Raw genomic sequence first — 17,857 nt, 5'->3', positions numbered from 1 at the left:
AGCTGATAAATGCCAAGCTGCTACAGGAATCAGCCACCACCTCCAAACTGCAGGAGAGAACTCAATGTCTCATTCAAAGTGAAGCCACCCAAAACCCAATCTGCCTTTTGACTAAATGAAGTCTTGAAGCTGTAACTAAAGTGAAAACCTGAAATGACAATACACACATTCTTTATTTTTATTTGTATTGTTCTTCCCTGAACATTGTCAATGTACCTGTCTCAATTGCTTTTTCTTTCCTTTTGTTTTAAAAATCACAGAGACTTCTGGACTGCCAATTTTAATTTTCTTTTTTTTTTTTTTTTTTTTTTTAAAATCAGTCATCATTTTAAGAGCTGTTTAGGTCTTTTGCAGGCACTATTTCAGGACTATTCCAGAACCACAGCAGAAGTCTCTGCAGCTGAAGGCAGTCCCTGAGCAGGTGGGAATAACACCACCAGGAGCATCACCCTCCCTGGACACCCCTACAATTTTGACATGAACGTTTAACCCCTTGTCACCCCAGCCAGTCCATCTCTGCAGTACTGGTTTATGGCCTCTGCAAAGTAAGTTGGGCAGGAGATAAGCTTGTAGGCAGGCTCTTTGCTAGAAGGCTACCTGCTAGGCTGGAGTCAAATTCTGAATGGGCCAGCACTGCTGCAGGAGAAGCCTCCTGCCTGGGCTCCTCCCAGCTTCCCTCTCTCCCAGTTTGCAATCCGCGCCAGTGCTGCAAACACCCCAAACTATGCCTGATGAACATCAGCAGCATTTCTCCTGCACAGACTTTTGAACTGGAAGTTAATACACAAGGAACAGCTTGCAGCAGGGAAAAAACAACCCAGCAACTTTCCAGATGAATACACTACCATCTTTGGCTTTCCGCAGAAACGAGCCTTTTGTTTACAGGCTTGCAGAATCTGACTCCAGGGGCTGGCCTGTTCTTGCTCAAAGAGGGAAAACAAGCCTGACCTCAGTGTGCTGGAATAAACTCTGCCCCCTCCTTCCTTCCACGCTTCTCCCAGTGCAAAGGTAAAGAACATGATATCCAGCAGCGTGACCGAGCTCGCGGGGTGAAGCGTGACTGCACACACTCCTGTTTACCGACATCGAAAACAAGAGCACTAGAGCCAAGGAGGTGAACTGGACACAGTCCTGCTGCCATTCATCAAGCTACGCCGGCCGGCGCTTCCCGGCTGGTGAAAGGTCTTCAGTAAGTCAGCTGGCCCCCGGTACCTTAAGTACAGCATTCACTGCTTCACACATACCTCTCCGTGCACCGACACTCCCCTGTCTCCCACTTGTACCATTTCCTACACAGCTGATAAGCAGGCTGCAATTTCCTCCAGGCGGATATTGCACACCAGCACTTGCTGGCAACAAGGCCTCAACAAAGAAACTAAAAGTCGTCGTGCAAGACTCGGGGCGGCTCTACCATTCTCATTAGAAACAGCTACTCATCATGGGAATTTGTCACCTGGTCGTATTTGGCCCTTCCTGAACTATACGCTGTTTATGGTGCAGGCCAGAACCCCTTGATCAAGCGTGCTCTGTGAACATGCAAGCAGCTAGCAATGCAAGTACCAGCACTTTAAGAAATACCTTGAAATGGGTGTGGGCAGCAAGGAGGGGAATTCCTTTCTGAACTAACTGGAAGCAGCAACAGTTGGTAATGCAAAGCATCTCCCAGGGCTGGAGCCTGCAGCTGCCAACGTTCCCTCAAAGTCAGGGCAAGGCTCAAAGGAAGCCAGATCGTCCCTTCCAGCCCACCAGAAGGCCTGTGGTGCCAGGAACTCCATGGGAGGCTGCCTCTGCAGAAGAGCCTTTCCACCAGGACCAGCCAGCTCACTGGCAGGAGGAACTTGCTATACTTCCCTTGGACACTCCAAGATCCGGCAGATTGTGGAGTGGGCAGGAGGCTGATGCTATCAACTATTCCAACTGTGATTATATTCCAACATCAGAAGGACACAGGCCTGTTGGAGGGAGTCCAGAGGAGGCCATGAAGATGCTCGGGGGGCTGGAGCAGCTCCCCTGGGAGGCCAGGCTGAGAGAGTTGGGGGGGTTCAGCCTGGAGAAGAGAAGGCTCCAGGGAAACCTTTGAGCGGCCTCCCAGGGCTTAAAGGGGGGGCAGGAAAGGGGGGGAGGGACTCTGGGTCAGGGGGTGGGACAAGGGGTGACGGGTTTAAACTGGAAGAGAGGAGATTTTGATTAGATAGAAGGAAGAAATTCTTCCCTGTGCGGGGGGTAAGGTGCTGGCCCAGGGTGCCCAGAACAGCTGTGGCTGCCCCCTCCCTGGAAGGGTTCAAGGCCAGGTTGGACAGGGCTGGGAGCACCTTGGGCTGGGGGGAGGGGGCCCTGCCCGGGGCAGGGGGTGGGACTGGAGGGACTTTAAGGTCCCTTCCAACTGTTCCATGATTCTCTGATTAATAAGACATTCTATGAAAAGATCAGGGAGAATTTAGGAATACAAGATTCAAAAACTCATCCTTCTGTAGCAAGTGACTGCTGATCGTGCTACTAGTCCTTAAAATTTTTAAAGAATGCTTCAATACATGACAAAGTGTAAATGTCAAAGACATGGCATTCATACAGTGAACAAGACACCAACCCTACCACCTTTGCAACTGAAGGTCTTGACAAACTGATGTGGGGTTTTAAAGAGAGAACGAGAAAAAACTGCATTTGCACAGGCTCTAAAGACTAACTCCAGCCTGCAGTCTGCTCATTTTGCTGCCGGAGTTCAGAGATTCCAAGCACTGAAAAGCCCGTGCATTTTAGAAAAAGCAGAGTCAGTCAGTGTACTGTTTGTGCAGCACAACCTCGACATTCCCATTCCCAACAGGAGCCCTGCTGTGCTCGGAGCAGCGTGGTCCAGCGGAGCTCGGGCCTCCCTGGCCCAGCAGACAACACGACCTCATTCGGTGCCGTGAGGTAACACAGAACAGCTCATGGAAAATGAAGCTGTCAAGTGGCAAAAGGCTCCTTTTAAGATGCCTGATGGATCCCCAATCAAGGAACTTGGGAACTGTTACATGCCGTACCACAGGGATAAATTAAAGCATCACTGGCAGGTACTGCTGACCAGCAGGTAACTGACACCCAGATGCATCCCCACAAGACTGTGATTCAGAGCAGCACTGCAATTACACGAGGTAACGACCTGCTCTGCAGCATGGCACGAGTGCAAACCCAGGCCAGAAGTTCAGGTGCTGGCATTAGTGAAGTTAGAGGGAGAGAGACCCATTGCTGAAGGTGAAGTCACTCAGGTCACACTCGTTATTAGATAACCTTAATGGGATAACCAACAGCTGGCTTAATTCTGCTACTTAGCACTCTAATAATAGGCAAAAGATCTTGGTCCAGAGGTAGACTTTGTAATTTCTCTAAAAATATATACCTATAAATAGTAAATCATTATCAAATAACTGCACCTGGACAACCAATGCAAAACATCCATGGTAAAGGGACAGCTTGTAAAGTTTAACTTTTTCCCATTAATTCCTCCAAGGGATGAGCAGATCCTTTTTTCCTTGTCCACAGAACTCCTGCCTTTTTCCAGCACACTGACCAGGATTTTTGCTAAGTAACAGCTGCCACAGCCAGTGCACATTTGCTTTTGGAAGCAAATCACTAATTGTGAAGTTGCTAGGAAGTCTGTTCTGGCAGCTTGCTCTGGAACATTTTTTAAGTCCTAAAAAGGGAAGGCTTGGAGGAGAGGCAAGCAAAAAGGGCCTTCCCTGTGTCCTGCAGTGCTTGACACCTCAAGGGATCTATGCTGCAAGCTCAAAAGCCACAGAAACCATTTGACAAGGCCCCTGCTACTCCACTTGTCACTTTAAAGTCCCTCCAGAGGCAAAGTCTGACCAGCAGCTGCTCCCGTGAAGCTCAGCTCCTGCGGGGTCTCCAAGCAGAGCAGTGGGAAGTGTAGCCAGCAGCTGTGCTGCTGCAGGACAGAGAGCAGCCCAGCACCCCAGCGTCGCGCACAAAGGCATCTACCCACAAGCCGTTTCACGTTAGGGAAAGTGCAACTCTAGACCACGCAGCCCTGTACATAACGAGTAACTCATAACTGAAGTTTAAGTGTGAAATGCCTTAAACACTCATCGATCTAAAGAAAAGGAGCAGAGGTGAACGAGGATGGGCAGCCCGGAGCAGCACAGCATGGTACCCTCTTTACCTACCCAGCCTTTCTGCAGCGAGCAGAGTGGGCTCTGAGCAGTCGGGGGGTCTCAGAAGAACAATTACTACACAATCATGCATTCCTACTCAAGCTTTGTTTTTCCTCTGAGCAAAAGAGGAAAAAGTTTAAAATAAACCTTGCAGACAGCAGCATTCCATTTGCAAGAGTTCATTCTTTAAAGAAATGGGACAAACTAATTCCTCAGTAAATATTTGGGGTTACAACTCTTCTTAGCTGTATCTTGTTAAACACTTCCAAGGTTTTAGAGAGCCAGTAATGTACTCAGGACAACAGACCATGGAAATAACAGGACTTATTTCAGCAGTAACAAAGCTATTTTTAAAAATTTTACTTATGGGATGCCAATTTCCTGAAGCTGTTTGGAAAATTAAAGTTAAAAATGTACAAACACTAATGGAACAAAAATGTGCTATAGCAACAGCCTTCTTTTGCTAGGAGATACGCTAGGTATGTTTCTGGACTTTGCAACTTACTTTCATCCAAAAAAATCCCCCTTTCTTCCTTCTAGAGGATAGATTGAGAATAGCAATAAAAAAATCTGTATGTCTGCAGCAAAAAAATGTTTATAGATAAAGTTTATTTTTAATAAAAAAAAAATCTTCCGGTTTTATCAAATGCCTCCAGCTGTTATAAACAGATCAAACCAGTGACAATACACTTCTTTACTCTACAGATGCTTAGGTTTAACATAATTAGATTAGCTCAATGCCTCTGCCAGGCAAATAAGCAATACAAGAAGCTCTTTTATGTTGCTGACAACCTCCTAAAAATTGGAGGAATTTTAAAATGTACACCACTTAACAACTGCTTGAAACAGGAAGAGGAGGTGAAAGAGTATCCAGCTGAAGCAGCAAGGGAGAATTCATTACACTGTAAATACCAGAGTGAAACACAGATGGGATGCTGAGGTTTATAATTCTTAAAGTGCCATTATAAAAATGCACAGGCATTTGCTTTTAAATATTATGAGAAGCAGCTGAACGGTGTAAAGTATAGCCGCTTTCATAGGCTGCACTGACAATTCAGCAACTGTTCCATTAAAACAAATACTAACCATCAACAGGCTATTGACTTCAAATCACTAAAAAAATCACACACAAAAAAATGATGATAAACTAGCATTGCTTCCAAGCTAGCAATAAAGCACTCCCAAGGGAGGGGATCTTCCCCCCCTTTCCTACCAGATGGGTAAAGTTCACTTCATTCTGCCGTTACAGAAAGCAAGAAGGGAAAGGAGAAGCACGTCTTGAGGAGGGATTTAGAAGCAAGGTTAATAGTTTTATTTTAAATGTGTATGTTTCTCCTGGGATGCCTTTTTATCTCAAAGCAACTTCTGAGGTTATTTCAATGTACTTTCAAGTCATACAAGTGCCCTATCTTCTAGGGGCTACGAGGCAATTTTATACAGACAATTAGTAAGAAACCTAAATGCCTTAATGAACCCTGGGAAACAGGGTGCTCTTGACAGCTCAGTGATTACTAGGCCAGGGCAGCATCATTTCTGCAAGATGTAAGTCACCAATAAAGGCGCCTTCACGGAACTTTAAGAACTGGGCAAAAATTGACAGGATTAAAAACTGCTTCCTAAGTAACAGATTGGTGCTGTGGGAGTCCTGACTGGTAGCAGAGAACTGCTGGTTATTCACCATGCAGAGCTGAATGAAACAGGAGGGTTCACAAAGGGGTCCTGAAAACAAAAGCCAAACCTAGCAGCGACAACTCGTTCACAGGCCCTTCTGCAGCAACAGCTTAAAAAGGAAAAAAAAGCACTCTGGGCTGGGGAGAGATGCATGCTTCCATACTTCAATAAAAATATACTTCTTTAGTAAATAAAGATTTGCTTTTCAGATGGAGACTGGCTTAAGCATTTCCTGTTTGGTGCCCTAAGGCAAAATATTACAATATAACAACCTCCATTAGTTTTCCTTTTTTTGTTTTTCTCCCCAATCCCTTATGCTTTGAATTAAGTCTCCAGTTGACTCTGACTCACAGCAAAGCTCTACGCTGATCCCACAAACATCATTCCCCTCTTGGAGGAGACACCAAGTGCAAAAAGTAGGGCAAAACAGTGCAACTGGGACAGACGGGACATTTTTTAGGAAAGTGAGACAAGAGGAAACGCTGCTGTATATCCCTGCCACAGTTTGGGGAAAGGACCAACAGTCACATGATGATACACAGCTCCCAATACATTTGCTAATGAGTCTGCCAGTCAATTACTCATTTCAAATGGTTTCAAGGACTTATGCTCTCTCAGCGTTCGGGAGACCAATGCTGTTTCTCAGATGACGAGCAGAAGCGGCGGTGTGTGCCTGGCAGCCGCTGCTGTGTGGTCCAGCTGCCAGGGACACACTGCCCTCTTTTGGGGACTCCAAAATCAGCCCCACGGAAGGACACTGAAGACCAACACGCTGTTGGCATCTCAAAAAATTATTTCTGCCCAAGAGGAAAAATCTACGGCAACAAGCAACTCTGCTAACGTTCTCCTGCCTGATATATTGCTCGGAGGATGGAAGTGTGAGTGCCTTTGGGAAAAGCTGCGTTTAAGGTAAATCTGTTTTGATTAATAACCTTGAAGGTACCTTTATATCATCCTATCAAAACTTAAATCTTTTCACCTGGACTTGCATGGCAGATAATGCACGGCACAACTGTGTCAACCCTGGAGAATATTATCACATCTAAAGAGCAGTGATACTGGGATATGGTAACAGTCATCACCTCCAAGTGATGTAATTCAGAAAAACCATTCCAAATTATAGGCAGCAGCTATATGTTACCTTTGTGTGACCTTGGGGCAATTTTAGACACTTACCTTGGTCAAAATGTCTCTAAGTGGACTTTGAGCGTGCTGCTAGCACATTCACCTACTCGCCTCATAAGATATCCCTGATTTGGGGAACCAAGGATACAAAGATGTGAAAAATTAACTGTGAGGCAGGAGAGATGGTTTGGATGGCTTTGTGGTATACTGCTGCATAAACATACCTGGTCAGAGAGTGTTCACAGCACCTTCTTCAGCACAAAGGCAGATGCGCTCTCTGGCTTGAAAAGGGTCAGCTCTCCTAAAAAAGGGAATGGAGAGAGTTTTCAGCAATTAAAATGTTCCTGCAGGGAAGGCCTGCTACTCTGAGCATCAGGCTTTGATCCAAGCAGCTGAAGCACCTCACACCTTTTTTTTTTTTCATTTAATGAAGGCAGACATTGTCGCCATATGGCTACAAAGACCCTTTTTACACTGACAGACACAGGCACGATTCTCTCCCTGCTTGAAGCCAGCCTAGGCTTGGCTATTACAGAACTATTTAAAGTCACCCAATAGGTATGAGGGCCATGTCACATGGATTCCATGATTAGCAGCTTCGCAGCTATGATGCTCAGCCAGCTTTAAGGCTGACTCCTGCCACGGAGGCAAAGGACCTGTTTGTGCTCAGTGCAATTTCCTATCTGAGTCTGAAGATGGCTCCATCGGCACAAGAGATGCCATCCACTCAAGCCTCCCTATGCACAAGAAAAAAATATCATTAGGCACACAAAGAATGAAGAAATATTCAGAATGCTTAGTCAGCCATCAATCACGTATTATTTGTCATATGCTGACAACAATAATGCTGTGAAGGCAAGGAAGCAGTCACATACATGCATTATATATTTCTAAAGATGTAAGACTGCGATATAGAAGCTACAACAAAAGATACTAGAGAAAAATAGCCTGAGCAACTCATGGAAGTCAAAGAGAAAAAGAATGACAAAGACAGATTTAACTAAAGAAAGGGAAGAGGAAGGCATATCTGCTGCATTTCATTTTTTGTTCCTCCCCACAACGATCAAATTAAAAAGCCCACACACTTAAATTAAGTACAAGTAAGTTACAGGGGAGCTGGAAATACAGTCATTCAGAACCACTATTGAGGTTAGGAAAATTGCTGCATTGTATTTCTTTGTCAAGCAGCAGATAATGAAATCTGCAAAAGAAAATGCAGAATTTGGACCCATCACACAAGAACCAGAAGGAAACCAAGGAAATCTTAGGTATGGGTTTACCAAGCTGGATCTAAGGAGCCCTGGGCCCCATAAATACCACCCAGCAGGGTGTAAGTGATGGCACAAAAGTGGCTGTGCAAAGATCCCAACACTTCCCCCCACATCCTCACTGCAGCCACAGCCATAACGCTACCTTCACACACACAGCCCAAGTCTTAAATCTCAACAGTTTCTGGGTCTTTTTGTGTTTTTTTTTGTTTGTTTGTTTTGATTTTTTTGTTTGTTTTGTTTTTTTTTTTTTAAACACAACAAAAAACAGAACTTGGGGTGCACATGTGCCCAGGACCCAGTTACAGCACCATGGTTTATTAATAAACCCTTCTTCAAGAACCTTCACAATATTTAATTTATACCTTTGAAAACACCTCTGATAAAACCCTGGTTCCACCGATGTCAGGCAAGATTTGTCATTGACTTAAAGGTAAATATCCTAGTCACATTTATGTTTGCATTACATTGCGTCCAAAGCTCCAGATGTGACTTTAGTATTTAATTCATGGTGACAGGCAGTCATCTCAGCATTTCCAACAGTCAGCCAACCCCCACAAACAGAAGGCTACTGAGATCCCTTCAAGGCTTGACTGACATGAAATCCTCTCTAGCTATTAGAAAGGAAACATCCAATTCATGTTTGGACATTTAATGGAAGAAAGCACAAAGGGAATAGAGGATATGAACATTATTATTTCAGGTAAAGCTTTTGCAAGCTTGGGTTTCCTTTAAGGTGTGATAAAAACAATCGCGTAACTATGGCTGGTGCTGCAAGGGGCCAGAGGGCAATAACAGGGCTGCTGCTGGTGCTCGGCCTGTTTTCATGGTAACAGCACTAAAACAGATGCTGGAAGCTCTGTGAGGGCAAGTAGCTGCATAGCTTGTTTCTAGAGGGAACTGTTTAATGTCTAATCATTAACAGTAAAAAACACCCTAGATAAAAGTCAGCTAGCGATAGACTGAAGCAATGATGCATTTCAAGTCAGCAGAGTCATTACAGTCACCAGGAAGCGCGGGATGTTTGCTTGTTCCTGTTATGGCTCTACCGTGTTTCCCCTGCAGAGGGGACAGCTTCGCAGGAAACAATATAAATTAGAATTAGAAACAGTCATCTATTTGTTCTTCAAACCTTCATCCAAACCTTCTTCATGCAAACAGCAGGATCATTCGCTCCAGCATGCTGAAGGCAGCAAGACCAGACGTGCTCACACACATTAGGGCATTTTAAGCTGCTGCTGCTGCTGCCATTAAAGATGAGAAGCAGCACCGGCAGCGTTGTGAGCTTGCTTGTCACAACGGCTGCAGACTTATGTAGTCTGAAAGGTGCCAACTTAAAGCGTATCAACCCTGTTGCCTGCCTGGTAAGGCTGTGAGGGCAAACCAACCCCGAAGTGTACCTGTAGGACCCTGCTCTGATGTAGCAGCACGCTTGGGAGTCCTGTAAGAGCCCAAGATAGAAGTGGAGGTGCGTGAACCATCCTCTGCCTGCGTGGTACATCTGCCCTGGGGAGGAGATGCCAGACGTCCCGTGCTGCACGCCCGGCTGGGGATGGGCAGGCTCTGGGCACAGTCACAGCACGTGCACTGCATCGCATCGCCCCGCCGGGCATCAGCTCCGCTCTCCTACCTGCAGCTTCTGAGCACTGTCAGCTGCCACAGCTCCAACCTGGCTGTCGGACAGACACAGGCACCACTAAGATGACATGCAAAACGCCAAGTCCTCTTACGCTTCCAAGAAATCTGATGCATTAAGACACCCGCTAGACTCACTCGAGTCCAGCCCAAGAGGCACCAATATCTGCCAGCCCACATACTGGAACAGAGAAGCATTTGTTCCCTTTCATATCAACCCTACCCTCTGGGCTAAAATCCAGAGACAACCACTGAAAGCAAAACCCCACAGCTGCCAAACAGGCACGAGGGTCCCAGACCCTCCTTCCACGCACCCCTGTCCAGGAGGAGTGTTCACCTCGAGTCCCCTCCCAAGCCACAGCTGTAAGCGAGCACAGTGGGTGTTGCTGCAGCTGGAGCCTGATGAGATAGTACATGAAGTAAAACAGAACTGACCCAGACTTTTAAGTTGATATAAATTGTTCTTTTTCTTTGCTACCCAAGGTACACAGACTCCGTGGATGAGCACGGAGAAAGTCTGCATCAGAAGTACCATCTGCATCATCCTCACTAAACCTTTCTTTTTGAGTACCTTTATCACTTCACCTCCTGTCAAAAGAGCCTGTTAAAATATACCTAGCATTCAAAAAAAGGTTCTAAACAAATTTCAGCGTTTCAGTGAAAAAAAAAAAAAAAAAAAAAAAAACAGCAAAAAAAAAAAAGTCCAAAAGATTCTATGAAAAAGGCAGCAGCACGTCAGCAACCATATCTGTCTTCAGTTCCTGAAGCTAAAGCATCGCTCTGCCCATCACGCAGTGACCCCAGGCCCTGTGCCCAGCTGGAACCGTGGTGCTCTCTGCCAGAAGATGCCTCCGCAGAACCCCGCAGGACTCTGTCCTTCCACGAGCGCAAGGACAACAGCCCACACGACACAGCACAGCACCATCCCTGCCCAGCCGAGCCGCAGCAGCGGATAACAAAACAGCAATGTTTTCACCACACAGCTTCACACTCTGAAATATTAAGAAAAACTACTTAGGATTACGAGACACCACCACAAAACAAAATGTATGTTCACTGGTTTTTAACAGAGCCATTTACCAGTTGTTCTTCATCTCCAGGCCCTGTATTTACAGAAAAACTACTCGATGTAACAAAGCTTTGCTGTGCTTTAAAGCATCACAGAACTAGGCCTTTTTAAAAAAACATATTTAGAAAGAGATACCCAAATAATACATTGCCCTTTTTTTTTGTATCTTTTATCAAAAGCTTCTTAAGAAGCAATTATTTGCTTCCCTATTAATGTGGTGTTGAAAAATTCTCAACTGCCTCATTATGACCATGTTGATGCTCTTAAAAATCTGCAGAGACTTGGGAAGTACTTGAAGTCTGTTGTCCCAGAGGCAGAGCATCACTACCTTTGTACCCACCAGGAACATCACCCCCTCACCCACAGCCACAATGCAAAGCCAGAACCATACAGATATACAAGGTCCCTACGAGCCTTGCTGCACGCGTTGCAAAGGTGTTGCCCAGCCGCTGGGATTAACAACGATCATCCAAACCAGCGTCCCCCATGAGAGACCAACTCCAGCAGGAGCCGAGTGAAGCTCCTTCCACCACTGGAACAACCAAGTGTGGGTCACATCATACAGAAGACAACAGTGGGAGCCCACAGCATCCCGAGAGGCAAGCTGACTTATGGCAATGTGATTTCAACTCTCCTCTTCGGACCTACATACAGTAGCACAGTCCTCCCCCCTCGGACCAGCTAACAAAGTCAGAGTTGCATGAACAAACCTGGTAAGATTGGAGCAGCAACCACTATTGGTAGAAGACTGAAAAAGTCTTCAAATGCTACAGAAAGCCCACTCCTTAATGAGATCTGTTTCAGTGTCACACAAGCCAGGAAAGCAAACCAATAATATTTATATAAATGGAGTAGGGCTGAATCTTCTGTAAGTCTGGTCATGAAAAGAAACAAGCAAATTCACATTCACAGTGAGGTACTTGTCAGCTCTGGGTGCAAGGGTGAAAGAGGTCAGGAATTTATGAGCTCTCACTTACGAATCCATTCTTTCCTAACACATTTATACAGCTTGCAAAACCTTGAAAAGAGAACTTGGCAACGAGTCTGCCAGCAAGCTCTCTGCTCCCCACATTCTTTATCACGCTCATTTCCTACGGTCCAACGGAAATGCATGCAGGCATTACAGACAAGTATTAGATCATGTAATAGATTCACCTGCTCCTTAACTTTCTACTCCAGTAACTAGTTCCACAATAACCCTTTAAATTAGGTTGCTAATAAAGGTAATGGCATTATCCTGGAAAGAAGATATAAGAAGCAAGAGCACTGTCAACTTTCATCATTCTCTATTTTTCTTAGATAAAATTAAACACTGCTAGTGAAAATGGCTTTTTACTTTAATAATCTCACTTATGTTTGATCTACATAATTATGCACGGCCCAGGGTGAAGCGTCTAGTATTTAAAAATGTAAAAAAAATATGTTTTAAGAATTCTACAGTTTATGGTTGCCCAGTGCTACCAGCACTTGGAAATCCTCCTGATCAGATGCAACCTGCAAGCAAGCTCAAGTATCAGCCAACAATAAGCAGCAGTAGTACAAATGATGTGGACAAATGCCTCTCAAATGCTGTTACAGGATTAAGCGGACAGTGTCCAAGACCATACTTCTTCCCACCCAGCTGTTATATTTTATTTTTAATTAGCATAAGGCTACAGGTCAAGCCAGCAGGTTTCTCATTTCTTGGGTTTGGAGGAACAGGAATTTACAGTGTGATACCATTCACAGCAAGCAAGCAGCCAACTAGAGAAAGATGGAGAGAAACACTGAGCCAGCACAGAGCCCTTTTTGCAGTAATGAAAAAAAATACTGCATTTGATTCATTTTTACCTTGTATGCACTTAAAAAAATTCACGTAGCATTTGGACAACTTCTCAAGAGAAGCCAGCCGCATTGCACTGCCTGGAGGTCCAAACCCCGATCCGGGGGCAGCAGCACGCGGGTTACCTCGATACAATCATGGGAATTTGAACCCTTAATTACAGCGTATCACAGCAGTCTGCACATGGAAAATATGAAAGAGGAAGGCTTTATTTATGCAGGGGACAACAGTTTCAAGGATGACATGATTAAATCAAGGAAAAATGGTTAAATGCAGAAAGCTAACAGGTTTAGGAAGTTCTTAAAAGCAAAGCAGCTGCACCAGGGACTCTTTGGCTTCTCGAACTACAGGAAAAACACCTGTGCACAGAACTTTGAACCTGAAATGCCTCAGGAGCACTCACCAGGATCCCCACTGCTAAAAATTCAGAACAGCTGAACTTTATTACGACCAGCAGCAGCAACCCTCCTGCCAGCCTGTGGCCTCTCCCTCGGCTCAGGGTGTTAAGGAATATCCTAGGCCACTAGCAGTTAGCTTTGTTAAGCCTCAAACAAGATTTCCTGCCCCTCCACCAACCTCCCCCAAGTGCTTTTCTGCACCCTGGAGACATTCTCATCTTCCCCAGGCTAGCAGAACTCTCCTCTGAAAATTAGGGAGCAGCACACTTCATCAGGGTGGTTTGCTGCAGACAGATTGTATTTTACCTACAAAATAACAGCGTATGCAGTTATTAGCCAAACAACCTCTCCCAGCTGTTATTTACTGAAGAGAGTAGGAAGTGGTTACTCTCTCCAGCTACACCTAAACCACAGCAACTTTTTTTTTTTTTTTCTTAGTGCAGTACAGAGGGAGCGCAGTAACAGTGCACCAGAGAGATGCACACAATACATCTCCTCTGTTAGTTGACAACCCTCTTCTATTTCGGGAATGCTCATCTGCAGGTGGAATTGGATTTATGTTCCCATGACTGACAACACAACTCAGTCGACTCCGCTCCATCCTGGCCTATGGCAGCTGCTGCTATTTTGAGCACTGTGCCTCTCCAGCGCTGCCGAACAGCATTATTCCAAAGGTGAGAACTATTTCCAGATAACACAAGAACAGCATTTTTCACACTTTTTAAAAAATACAAATCATGGATTTTTAAATTTTGCAAGAGGATGAAGAAACCTCTCCAGCAAAGCCAGGGTCGACTTGCATTAATGGGCTTTTCTTCTACATAACCCATGGAGCTACTGAGACTATTAAAATGAAATTAGTCACTGCCCTGTAGCCCACTTGCTGCCCTGCTGGAATGGGCAAAAGTCTTCCCTAGACTATCACAAAGATATTCTTCACCAGCAAGTAGGAAAGCATCCATTCCCTCTATCCTGACAAGAACCTTGCCTTCTGGCAACAGTCCAGCAATGTGGTCCTTCAGCAGTCACAGCTACAGCTAATCTATCCTGGAATTGTCCCCAGAAATACCCATAAACCAGAAAGAAGTAGAAAAATGTCATGTAGCATCGAGTCAATATCATATGTACTCCTAACAAAAGTGTTAAATCTAGAGCATATAATTTTGTTTTTCACACATAGGCACCACAAATACTTTTCACAAACATGCACCAAAAGAGCAGGTTGTTTTTAGACTGAAGAGATGTAAGAGTTAACTGCTCCTTAGGAGCCTCTAGAAAGTGTCAACCTAGATCCCCAGAAAGAAAAGCTGAGGGTGGGATAATAAGGCAAAGAATGTTAACCATCTAATTAGCAATCAGAGAAAGAAGAATTTTGCGATCAGTCAGAAGCGCTGACTTCAAGCTTAATATTGACCCGTGCAAGCACTGCAGTTTGGCTGGGGCTGTTCTCGGTCGCTCACCCGGAGGTCCCTAACACAGGGCACCTTTAATTGCTGCGAGCAGCCAGCTCTGCAAGATGAAGGGCTAAGGCGGGCGATCAACCAGAAGGTCTGAAATCAGAGCGGTTCAGCTTCTTCCCTGCACCAGCTGAAAGGCTGCCCACCGCGGCTCTCGTGATCCCACTTCCATTGCAATTAGCCACAAAAGCTGTAGCAGGTCAGCAATTGTTTCAGCCTTCAGAAGCTTGTGTCCTCCACGATGCCTGTAATGAACAATGCCTGGACAAATTAAATTCCAGTCAAGTCGTCACCAGCTGCAGCTCATATGCACACAATTTTTTAACTAACATTCTGGAGCAAGCCCTTCCTTGTCCTCCGTAAGCTGAATTGCTTGTGCCCCACAGGGCTGTTAGAAAATAATTACTTCTCTAAACCCACAGGCTACTCTTCCAAAGTAGGTGTGCGCCATGACTAATATCTGGCAACCAACCAGTTCCCATCTGCATTGGTATGCTGCGAGCACAGAGCTACTGCTGTCACTTGCAACAGCTCCTGTTATATCTATGCTAACAAATGTGAAATCCTTTTTTCACCCCAGTGTCCTATGTTTAAAAAGCTGCATATATTTCTGTCGATGTCTTTACAAAGTGTATCTGCTATTTATCATGTGCACTAATTGATCAGTCTTTAAAGCAAATGCTCTATGCTCGACAAGTTTCTACAAGGGACCATAGCACCATATATTTGAGCACTAACAAATTAATTTGGCATTGCACCTCTGCAGTGTAAATCAGCAGAAAACATGAGATTTTGTTGCCTTTCCCAGAAAAATATTTGCAGTAAGCCCCCCTCAGAGCATAGGGTGGGATTTACGCTTTAACAAGCACAGAATAGACTACAGACTCACCAAAATGGAATTACAGAAAGCCACCCGTTGCTCCCGCAGCTCTTCCTGGGGACATGCTTTCTATAGCTCGCTTCCCAACACCACCAGCATCACGGCACCAGGAAACACAAATTCATTCAAACGAGCAGGGAACACACAGTACAGCCTGAAGCGGCTCTTTCAGATGGATACTGGAGCGCTAGGAGCCAAACTCAACTTAGTAAAACTGGCTGCAGGAGAAACTTGAGAGAGAAAAAGATACCGGTGTTCACACTGCTGGCTGTGCCTGAATGTCTACGGAGTATGTCTGAACCATCAGTTTGTTTCCCAGAAGACTGGAGTGCTGCAGTCCCACCTCACCTTAAACACACCTGATCCAAACTGACAGCACGTACAGGTCTGCTGAGGGACAGACCCCTGTATTCTGAAAAACAAACGGTTCTGGAAATATTTGTAGGCAAGGCAGCATGGGGTTATAAATTAGAAGAGAAGGATGTGGTGAGAGGTTAGTTTATTTCCAAGTACTTTATCATTCCTTTTTGAGAGCTTTTCGTACAGTCACATTTACCTCAAAACAATCTCCAGGTCCTATCTGTAGCAAAAAAAAAACCCAAAACAGTAAATCATTTTACTGACCAGCATCTAATCCCGTCCTACCTGCAGTTACCTTCACCTGACCCAAGACAGCGACTAGAGCACAAGGTGAAGGGTCCTCTTTGCTTATACGTTTCCCATGTTCCTTCTTTACCAACACTCAAGAAACCCACAAACCAAACCAACAAAATTAAGCTTAGTGATTCCCTGACCACATGAAAAAATACAGTTTAAAGACCATCAACACTTGAATTTCCAGTCTTGCAGTTTTGTCTCCAAACTTCATTCCATTCTTAGTCTTACCAGACACCAACCCACTCTCAACTGCTAGATAATATTTCTTTATTTTAGTACATTCTTCTCATCCTTCCTTGCTTTTCAAAACCAGTACCTTCAAAAATCTCATATAAAGAATATAACTTACTGAATATTTATTTCCCCATTTCTAAGCTACAGTTCTGGTACTTAAGCAGAAAATGTGCTGCTAGCAGGAGGCATGTTCCGTTTACTAGCTTTACCATGTACTTTGCAAAAGCGAATTTTAGATCCTTCCAGATGATCAGCACCACTTTTGTTTCATGATTTACCAGTCAGTATCTTACATGGATGGAGGCCAAAGGGTCAAGATCAACAGCATAACTCCACACGCGATTCAGCGACAGGAATGACAACAATGTCTAATTGGGATTAGCTGCAATTAAACCTGACTGACACTAGCGCAACACAAGCTTCCGTCGGATGTCACCACAGGCGCTCACAACGCTCGTGGGTTACAGGAAAAATGGTTTCCCAACATTTTGCCCAAGACACAATGAGTGTGATGCTCCTGGAAAACGATGCCAGATCCTTTTAATCATTGGAAACACATTACCCGGAGCTACTCGCTCAGACACCCAGCACCGCTGCACACACGCTTCAATCCCACACCAGCCAGAAGAGCATCCACTGGTAAGATTATACCTATCAACACAGTTCCCAAGTTAGAAGCAAAAAGGTCATATTTCTTGGCCTTAACTAAGGCTCTTTCTTAAAAAAAAAAGGAAAAGAGGCTCCCAGACCTCTTTATGCCCCCCCCAACAGAAAAGTTGCATAGTAACATCAAACTCACAACATTTGTATTTGGGAATTGTACCATAATTCACAGTGAGTAACTGAAAAGAGAAGCTGTGATACGTCATGATTTATTAAGCATAAACACTGATCCTTTGCCAGCAAAAAAAAAAAAAAAAAAAAAGAAGTCACCCTTAAGACTGGAGGAACTGAGAATAACCATGACTACAGCAGGAATAACCTCTTAAAAGCACTTTCTGCAGTATGTCTACAGAAATTCTTCTGTAGTTTCAGAACTGCAGCAGAAAATTCTGAGGACAAGCTGCAAGGGTTAAAACACATGAGAAATATTTAGAGCTTGTGCATTTTTCTAAGAGCAGATGAGGCAGAAATGGACAAAAAGCCTTCAGGGCTCAGAAAACCCCAAACTATTCTATATATTTAAAAACAGATTTATTTTTTCTGAAGTGGCTAAGTTAATAACAATAAAAAAGAAAAGCTTTTGGAGAACATTAGCAGGACATCAATCTCAGTCGCTGGCTGCTCCCCGGAGCTGTGAGAGGAGGCTGTCACCTCCATACCACCACCCGAGCAGGCCCGGGGAACATCCTTCCACCATCCCAGGCCCCAGCACTAACGCTGGCCTTGGGCCAGATCCCGTTCTGCTACTCGGACGGTCACATTAGGAGTGAGGCATTTTAAAAATTACTCTTACATGGTCTGTTTTCTAGCTGTTTTCCCCCCACTCCCCT

The 17,857-nt window shown here is 44.7% G+C and overlaps 1 protein-coding gene across 5 annotated transcripts in view; it reads right to left on the bottom strand.

Moving 5' to 3' along the window:
- Nucleotides 1-17,857, bottom strand: part of GNG7 (G protein subunit gamma 7) — a 78,986-nt gene that overhangs the window by 56,089 nt on the left and 5,040 nt on the right. For 4 of the 5 annotated variants that reach the window (XM_042794446.1, XM_042794441.1, XM_042794443.1 and 1 more), the window contains exon 2: nt 7,169-7,245. The exons of the other annotated variant lie outside the window; for it this stretch is intronic. The gene's annotated coding sequence lies outside the window, so the exon portion shown is untranslated. The remainder of the gene's footprint in view (nt 1-7,168; nt 7,246-17,857) is intronic. 5 annotated transcript variants of the gene reach the window in all.

This window comes from Tyto alba, unplaced genomic scaffold, assembly GCF_018691265.1.
Source record: "Tyto alba isolate M040663 unplaced genomic scaffold, T.alba_DEE_v4.0 Super-Scaffold_20000042, whole genome shotgun sequence".
NCBI lineage: Eukaryota > Metazoa > Chordata > Aves > Strigiformes > Tytonidae > Tyto > Tyto alba.
This window is presented reverse-complemented; position numbering and strand designations above follow the sequence as displayed.